This window comes from Grus americana, chromosome 14 (genome assembly GCF_028858705.1).
Source record: "Grus americana isolate bGruAme1 chromosome 14, bGruAme1.mat, whole genome shotgun sequence".
Classification (NCBI taxonomy): Eukaryota; Metazoa; Chordata; class Aves; order Gruiformes; family Gruidae; genus Grus; species Grus americana.
Genome location: NC_072865.1, coordinates 2,686,161 through 2,694,297, shown reverse-complemented (window position 1 = coordinate 2,694,297; position 8,137 = coordinate 2,686,161). Strand labels below are relative to the sequence as shown.

Below are 8,137 nucleotides of genomic sequence, written 5' to 3'. Positions count from 1 at the left end.
GCTTTGGCTCCTCTTCCACGGTGACACATTTCAATCAGGATGGCTGGTTCTTTAATTATTTCCTCATTATATATGATACAGCACCACTTGCGTGCAAGCTGTTTCAACTAATGTGATTTTGCTATGAGGAATGTGAGAGAAAGCGCTTCGTTAATTGGCTTGTCTGCGAACAGCAATCAATGGGACTAGCGCACCCCGCATGACCAGGAACATACAAATTGAGTCATTCCCACAGCTTCCATCTATGCTCTTCCCATCCAGGTGCACAGAAAACACATTTCATATTAAATCCAAACCACATAGTGGACATAAATTTATACCAAAGTATTAAATTGTTTCTTTTTATAAAGTAATTCTGGATGAGATTATAGATTCCTGGCTTGGATTGACTGCAAATTCTCCATCCTGTGACTTGATTAAAATGCATTATGAAAGAAAGATGGCAGGAAGGCAGCCTGCATTTTCAAGTCAGGAGAAAAGTGCCCGGCTTGCCCTGCCGAACGTCCTTTGGAGCGGCAGGAGCTGCTTTAGCAGACTGCCGCATCTTTGCTGCACACTCAGATAAGCCCAGCTCCAGAATGCCACATTCTCCATTCTGCATTTCCATTTAAAATTCCTGTTTCATATGCTATTCTGAGACCACTTACTTGCAATCTGGATCTTAATGCAAATATTTAAAGCTTAAGATAGAAACAGGAATAGCTAGCTCGAGAAACTGATAAAGCATAAGAAAGCCTTTTATCTTTCCAAGTTACCATTTCACATTTGATTCAGCATGGTAAGTAATTGTGCATGGGCCCGTATGCGTATTCTCATTAATGAAAATAAGGACAACAAGAACAAACAACTGAAATAAATGTCACATGAAAATGCAATTTTTAGTGAATGAGAGCATTTCCCGTTGCTGAGCCCCGGGGGGGCTGTGAGTGGCACGAAGGGCCGAGCTGAACACGAGCATCTGCAGCAACCCCCCAGCTTGCCCGGGGACCGGTGGGACCTGGGGGAGTGGGACTGGCCAGAAAACCACAGCAGTAACACCACTGCCAAACCTTACATATATATATTTGTGTGTCTCTATATACTTTATATAGATTTCTATATACACTTTTTATACATGAAGTTAATATATATAAAAGCTTATATATATACATATATATTGCAACAAATTATGAACTCATCAACTTTGGTTTCACTCTGATTTGACAACTCTCTCATTTTTTTCCGGCATGAGACTACCCTTGAAATAGCTGATACCATCGGCCTTTCTGCTGGAAGGGGAAGAGCCAGTTCCAAGCCCTTGCACTGCCTGATTCGGGCAAGGTCTGATCCTGCACCTCCCGCTCAGCCCCCAGGCTCCTTCCCTGCGGAGGGATGCGGAGGGATGCGGAGGGATGCAGAGGGATGCGGAGGGATCTGTCTGCAGGAAATCTTTAGAAAAGAAGACACCAGCTTACAGCAGCAGGAGGGAAGGAGCGCTCTTAGGGCACTTTTCTTGGACACAAGAGCTGCCAGATTCAGAAAAGACACTGAGAAACCCAGGTCTGACCCAGCCCAGGTGAAGGGCCAAAGCAGCCGGGACCCTCGCCCAGCTCTGGCCACGCTGGTTTTACAGGCTCATTGCCAGCAAACTGATCTTACCAGGAACGCTTCACCAGAAGGTTCTCGATGCTCCTGGGTTTGTCCTCATCTTCAGCCTCTTCCTTTTTCTCCCTTCCCCATGCACTTCCTCAGGCTGCGTCTGCTGCGTTCAGTTTTTACTACACAATATCCCACTTCGAGGAAGAAGTGATCTTCCTCCGTGCATTGGCAGCAGATACAGACATGATAAGAAATTCAATTAGGCCAGCGGGCCAGGCGAGCAGAGTCGAGACAAACATGCTCAGGCCGAAACAATAACCCGAAGGTAATGCTGGCAGAGCGGTGACTGCCGTGGCACGCTGCTTGCTGCAATCGCTGAAACAGAAACATGTTTCAGGAGATGAAGCTACGGTCACTGGGAAGCAAAAAAAACCCCCCCCCAAACCTGTAGGAAAATATAAGGCTCAGCACCATCCTTTGCCATTGGCCCTGCAGCATCTTTTCCCCTCCAGATCTGGCTCTGCAGAAATAACCCAGAACTGACACCGGCCGCAGTCAAACCGACCCACCTCTCTCCCTTGTCTTTTTGATTTGCATGGTGCAAAGTTGAACTATGGCCGGGTGGCACCACCAGGACCTCAGCATCTTCCAGCAACCAGCCCCAAAGCCCAGACCCTGCCTGAGATCCAGCGATATATGGGAGCAAACCAGTTTGCTCTGTCCTGGGTGTGGGCAATGTGCACCGAGAGCAGGGCTCCTCCGGCATCACGGAGAACACGATTTTGCATCTTTTGCTAAGCATTTCGCTATCCTACACTTCATCAGCTACTTTGCTACCACTTCCAGCAGAACTTGCACACCCACTGCCACTGGCCATAGCACAGAGAAATGTTCTTATCAAATTGGATCCAAGATTTCTCTTCTTAATATAGAATCTGAGAGTGTCCGGACCGAGGTATCTCATGGGAGGACACGCAGACTCAGATATTACTCTGTATTATCCCCACTTGATCTTCTGAGATTTAAATTAAGACCAAAGCACATGGCTTGAAACCTTTGCCAAGCATTTGGCTCCGTCAGGTGTAATTGTGGGCATCCCTTGTAGCCATATGACTAGCTAATCTTCCTGGAATCTGTAAATCTAACATTTTGGATTTAGAAGAAAATTCCTGGGCTTTATTTTCAATTTCATCCTCCCTTACGGAGTTAACAGCAAAATGCTCCTAATGTCACTTTTATAGGGATAATCGAAGATACGTACCATAGCAAATATACCTCTAATAAAATGAAATGTCTGAATTGAATTAAATGAGATTCTGTTGATATCTTTTGCTGGAAAATCAACCTGTTTCTTCTTAAATTAACCTGGCCTTCAGTCTTTTAACACCTAATTGTTACTTCCCTGGTATCCGCTAATGGGCTTTAAATCAAAGGAACGCGAATGATAATTGGAACTGTTTAAATTCCTTCTCATTGATTTGGTTCAGTAGTTTCCAGCTTCTTGAGTCTGGCTCTGCCAATGCACTCTGTGTGTGTGCACACGCATGTGTGTGCGCACTCGTGTGTGCCTGGCTACATGCGTGTGAGCGTGCTCTGAAGACACCTGCACACATGTGTGTGCTTCTGGTTTTGTACTCAGGCAATGCGTGAAACCCAGCTTTGAAATGGCAAAACCACAATAATGTATATTCAGCCAGTGCTAAATTTCAGTTTGGTGATCAAAATCTCCAGGTCTGTTAAAATGACATCAAATATGTAATTTTCTTTGGGTTCAATACTTAGGAAACTAGCAGACTCATCTGATTTTTACAGTCCCGTATATGATCGTGAGCATGGGGTGAGGTGGTGCTATAGGAGGCTGGGACGCCGGGTGCTGATGGTACGGCTGGAGGTCAGTAGCAGCTCTAACAAGTACCCGATGCTGTACTTTATCTGCTCATATTTGAACCTGTAGTCCCAGAAGGTCACTTGCTTCCGAGCTGTCACTACCTCCAACAAGCGACGACATCTTTGACAGTGTCACTCCCCCTCGCCTTTGGCCCGTTCAGAACTTGATAAATAAATCATGAAAAAATGCCTTTAACATTCCAGTCATACCTGTCTCCTCATCTGGCTTCAGTAATGCCAGCTAGGTGGAATTTATGCTCAGTGTAATCAATCTAGATAGTTTCCTGCCTTGATTAATTTTCTGCCTGATATTTTGATCTGGTGTTAATTCTGCTCCCTCTTTTAATCCTGCCATTTTGTCACCGGGAGCAGGGCACCACGGGGCCAGCTTATAACCACGTCTGTGCATGGGAGCTGCACGTGCTGGTGATTGCCCACTCCTGTCCCCTGCCTGCTCGTGCCAGCCCCAGCATCGATCCCCTCCCCAGAAACATATTGGGTGGGGGGCCCACTGGTACGGGTGTGATTTCTTCTCCCTTCCCAAAATTGGAAGCATTGCCTCCAAGCAGCAGTTTCCAGTCTATTCTCTCCTCTGCTCGTTGCCTGCACGGCATCTGCTAATTCAGATTTTAAAATAGGTGCTTCTTCAGAGGAAAACAGAGATTGCGTATTGCAAGGGAAGAGAAGACTCCCAGCAACACCAGCACCTCCAAGACCCACGCACGCCTGAGAAACAGAGGGTTTATCTCTGCATCACTCTGTACTGGAAATATTGCTCTACTCAAATGAAGAGATATGGCTGAAAACCAAAAGATACAAAAAAAGGGTAGTGTTTTTAACACCCAGCGAGATAAAGGCAGTGTCATTCATGATCACAGCTATATTGGAAGGATTTGAAAAAATCCTGCATTTTGTCTCTTCTTCTGACAAACAGAGGATGCTGGTGAACTGTTGCAGCCACGGGTAGTGCTGAGAGTGTAACAGCACCGATCCAGACCTCAGCGCTGTGCTCAGAACCAGGTTTCCCCTTATGGTGAATTTTACCTTCAGAGTGAAAACGCCTTCTCTCCATTCCTTGCTGTAGAGCACAATCAGCTGCAAAAGCCTTAATTGCTTCACATTGGGCTGCTTGGTCCTGATTTCCAGAATACCTTGAAGAATAGCAATTAAAAAAAAAAAGCATCTCTATTCTTTCTGAGCATTAGCCTCTACATACATAAAGATACACGATAGATATTTTTAGACGTGGCTCCAGCCGTGTCTCCAATATTTACATAATGTTCACGCAATCCCTGTTTTAAACCCCCTTTTTTAAACTCAGTTCTTACCAGTCACAGGGCGAATGTATACGGTCTGACATCTCACACTGTGTATCACCATAGGAAGACGTGATCGGATAAGACAGCGCGCTCCGCTTGGGATTCACACGGCGGCTGGACGTACCGTTACTGCTTGGTCGTTACTAGGCAAAAACTTCATTATAAACCCTCCAGAGCAGCAAGGGGGGGACACAGCTTTCAGACAGGGATCTCCATGACTCTTTAGCCACACTTGGCAGCCTATGAGCTGAGAAAATACACATATTTTAACCTGACCCCAGTGTAAGGGCTCCAGACAATCTCTTTTAATTAGAAAATAGGTCGTTGTGGTTCTCCACGATCCTGGTAAGACCACGGTGCAGCCTCCATGCCTGGAGCAGCACATGTCCCCTTCAACCTGCGTGCCCACGGCAGCCAGCGTCTTCCTCCATTTCCAGATGTGGTCTCATTTCCCCCCGAGCAGCACTAACATACAGCTCTGAGCTGACCCAATGTGATCGTACAGTATCGCGATAATTCGGACATCAAGCCAAGCAGGTGAGTTCAGTCATTGACTGAGATGGAGATCTCGGAGAGCCTGGACTCACAATGTGAGGATCGCCTCGCGCGGAGAGCGATCACCCTTTGGATGGAGCCAGGAGCAACGGGTCATGTGCAAAACACAACACTGGACAGCAGAAACTGAAGCAAAAAAGTGCAAGGTGAAAAATATTAAACATCTTTTTCAATATTATCAGCAATTACGTTTTTATTTTTTCCCCAGAATGACGATGTCTGAAATATAGGTCATACTCATCATGTGTTTTCACTGGAGAAGATAATACAGGTATTATATGGTGCAGCACACTTTGAAATATAGTGTCTTGATCCCACCTTTTTTTCACTTGAAAATACTGTGAGCAGGTATTGCGTTAGTCCTCACGGCTCTTCTGTCAAAACCTCTGTAACCAAAAGGTGCAAGGCAAGGTTAAAGTAACCAAATTAGTGTCTCCGCCATTGGCAGGGTTTACTGAAAACAGGAACATTTTTATGCACTCAGTATTTTCTCACTGAAGGCAAGTTGGATGTTTTCTATCAGATTATCAGCAGGCGGTAATATTTTGATGCTGTAATGCTACTGAAATAAAGACATCGCAAAAAGCGCACCGTACGATTTTTATGTCGAGGAAATCTAATGCAACATGCCACTTTTTGAATTTTAGTTATATGTCCCTGTACCATAAAGAACAGTAGGTATTTTGGCTGCATAGCAGAACTGATCTTCCAGGTACAGCCTTTCCCAGCTGTATGACAGTTCACTCTTACCTTTTTTAATACAGGGTTATAAGACAACTATTATTAGCGCAAAGAGCCTTAAAATCACACTACTTGCAAGTTTAGGCTCTTGAGGAATACAGCAATCTCTAAGGACACCAAGCACCACCAGGATGAGAAGCAGAGTACACCTTCGCTGCCGTGTCAACAAGTATTTTAAATCCTCGTTGAAAAAACACAATTACGTTACGAGGGGAAGTATCTGAGCAAGTAAATACTCTGTGATTTCCCCTGCTACGAGGGCAACGCTGCCTGCGAGTTGCTGAGACGTTTCGAGATCACGCCGCAGTTCAGGCAGGAGCTGATGAACACATCATGATGGGTAACGAGGACAAACCTTCATCACTTAGAGAGCTGGGAAACCTTCTGACAGGAGAAGGGAGTTTTCCTGTTTTTCTTACAAATGATGCCTTGCAATGAGAGGGTTAAGGAAGATGGCCTGAGACATATGTGCAGCCCATAATAGCACCCTTCTGTTGCTGACAGATTATCTATACAAAATGCCAAATATTAAAGTAACTATTCCCTCGGCTCTCGAGGGGAAGACTTCATCTCAGTTTGCTTGGACAGCTAACTCTTCCCTTATTTCATAGCTCGGTCACAGAGAGTGGGCCAAGACACGCAGGTGGGGAGGAGGAGAGCCGGAGATCTGCCGAGGAAGGGGAGATCTGCGCAAACAAGGAGCAGATAACCCAGAGCAGCACGGTGTCCAGGGAATGAATCCATGTCTTAGTACCAAAAAGTTTTTCCAGCCAGGTATTTTGTCACAGACCTTCCTGCCTTCCCATAACGAAGGTGAATGAAGTCGGCATCCACCAGCAAACCCTGCTGGGGCAGAGAGACGACTAGAGGAATAAAATCCAGTCCATCAAAAGAACTGATGGCCAACTATAACCTAATACCTACCGGCACTGCTGACCGAAACGGCTGTTGGAGGTAATAAGGAACGGAGACTTATGTTGCTGATGTCTTTGGTAACTGCCCTTCCCTCCTCCGCAGTGCTGCAGCAGTACTGCTCCTTGCAAAAGTTACAGCGAGGCACCAAACGTTACCTGAACCAGCCTGTTTTGTAAGCGTTTTAGCTGCCCTCAGTGTAAGAAAATTAAATTAAATAAAAATAAAAACAATCACTAACACAGCAGGACAAGAATCAATTTTGCTTTAAAATGATTACTCAAACCTTATAACAAGCTTATATAAGCAAAAATATTAACAAGTTTTGCACTTTTCCTCCACAGCCATCATTCCCTGCAAGGTCTCGTAGCTCCGTGCAGAAACTCCCCACCCGGCCGCAGTCCTGCCTGAGAAACTCGGAAATATTCAGGCAAAGCGATTTCTGAAGCTAAATATATGCAGCAGAAGTTTGTTTCCAAGGGTTATGCTTAGTCGAGGAACGGGGGTTTACCAGAAGCCCAGCATGTCCCTTCTGCACTCAGAGAAATATCTTGTAATGAAACATCCATGAGAAAGTCTATGAAGCTTTGAGGAATTATTTAAAACTCACTAATGCTTAAAAGCAGCAACATTTTGTGGATAATAAGGAAGATGGGATTTATCAAACAAATTGTGCACTCAACAGAAGCTTCTAAAAAGCTTCCGTAGGTTACCAAGCCATTTTTAGGCTCAGGATGCCTTACGAATATTTCTCTAGGGTGCCTGATTTCCAACCAGCTGTACTGGCACATCGTCCCACTAGATGCGAGTTGAATTTACATAGTGTGTTCAGATAATCAGAGTTGTGATCATTTACATGAAACAAACGAGACAAATATTTAAACAAATAAACAGTCTATGGTTTTATGAAAACATGATGACTGCATAATTAATTCTTCCCAGGCTCTATGAATTCCTGCATAGTTTGAACCGATGTTTTCAGAGCGTGACATTTAAAAAAGAGGGGAAAAAGCACTGGGGCAAGTCTGAAAATTCAGATTACCTTTCGCGGTGCTGGTGCCTCGGCACTGCAACCAGCCAGGAGGACTTGGTGGGCAGTTGGGTGGCTCCTACCCCGTTCCTCAGCATTGTCCAGGCATCCACAG

The 8,137-nt window shown here is 45.1% G+C and overlaps 1 long non-coding RNA gene across 1 annotated transcript; it reads right to left on the bottom strand.

Moving 5' to 3' along the window:
- Positions 1–1,644: 1,644 nt before the first annotated feature.
- LOC129212950 (uncharacterized) lies at positions 1,645–4,880 on the bottom strand. Its single transcript, XR_008579325.1, has 3 exons — positions 4,794–4,880; positions 4,510–4,616; positions 1,645–1,953 (listed from the first exon to the last, which is right to left on the bottom strand). It is a non-coding gene; the product is annotated as an uncharacterized LOC129212950 (long non-coding RNA).
- Positions 4,881–8,137: the final 3,257 nt, after the last annotated feature.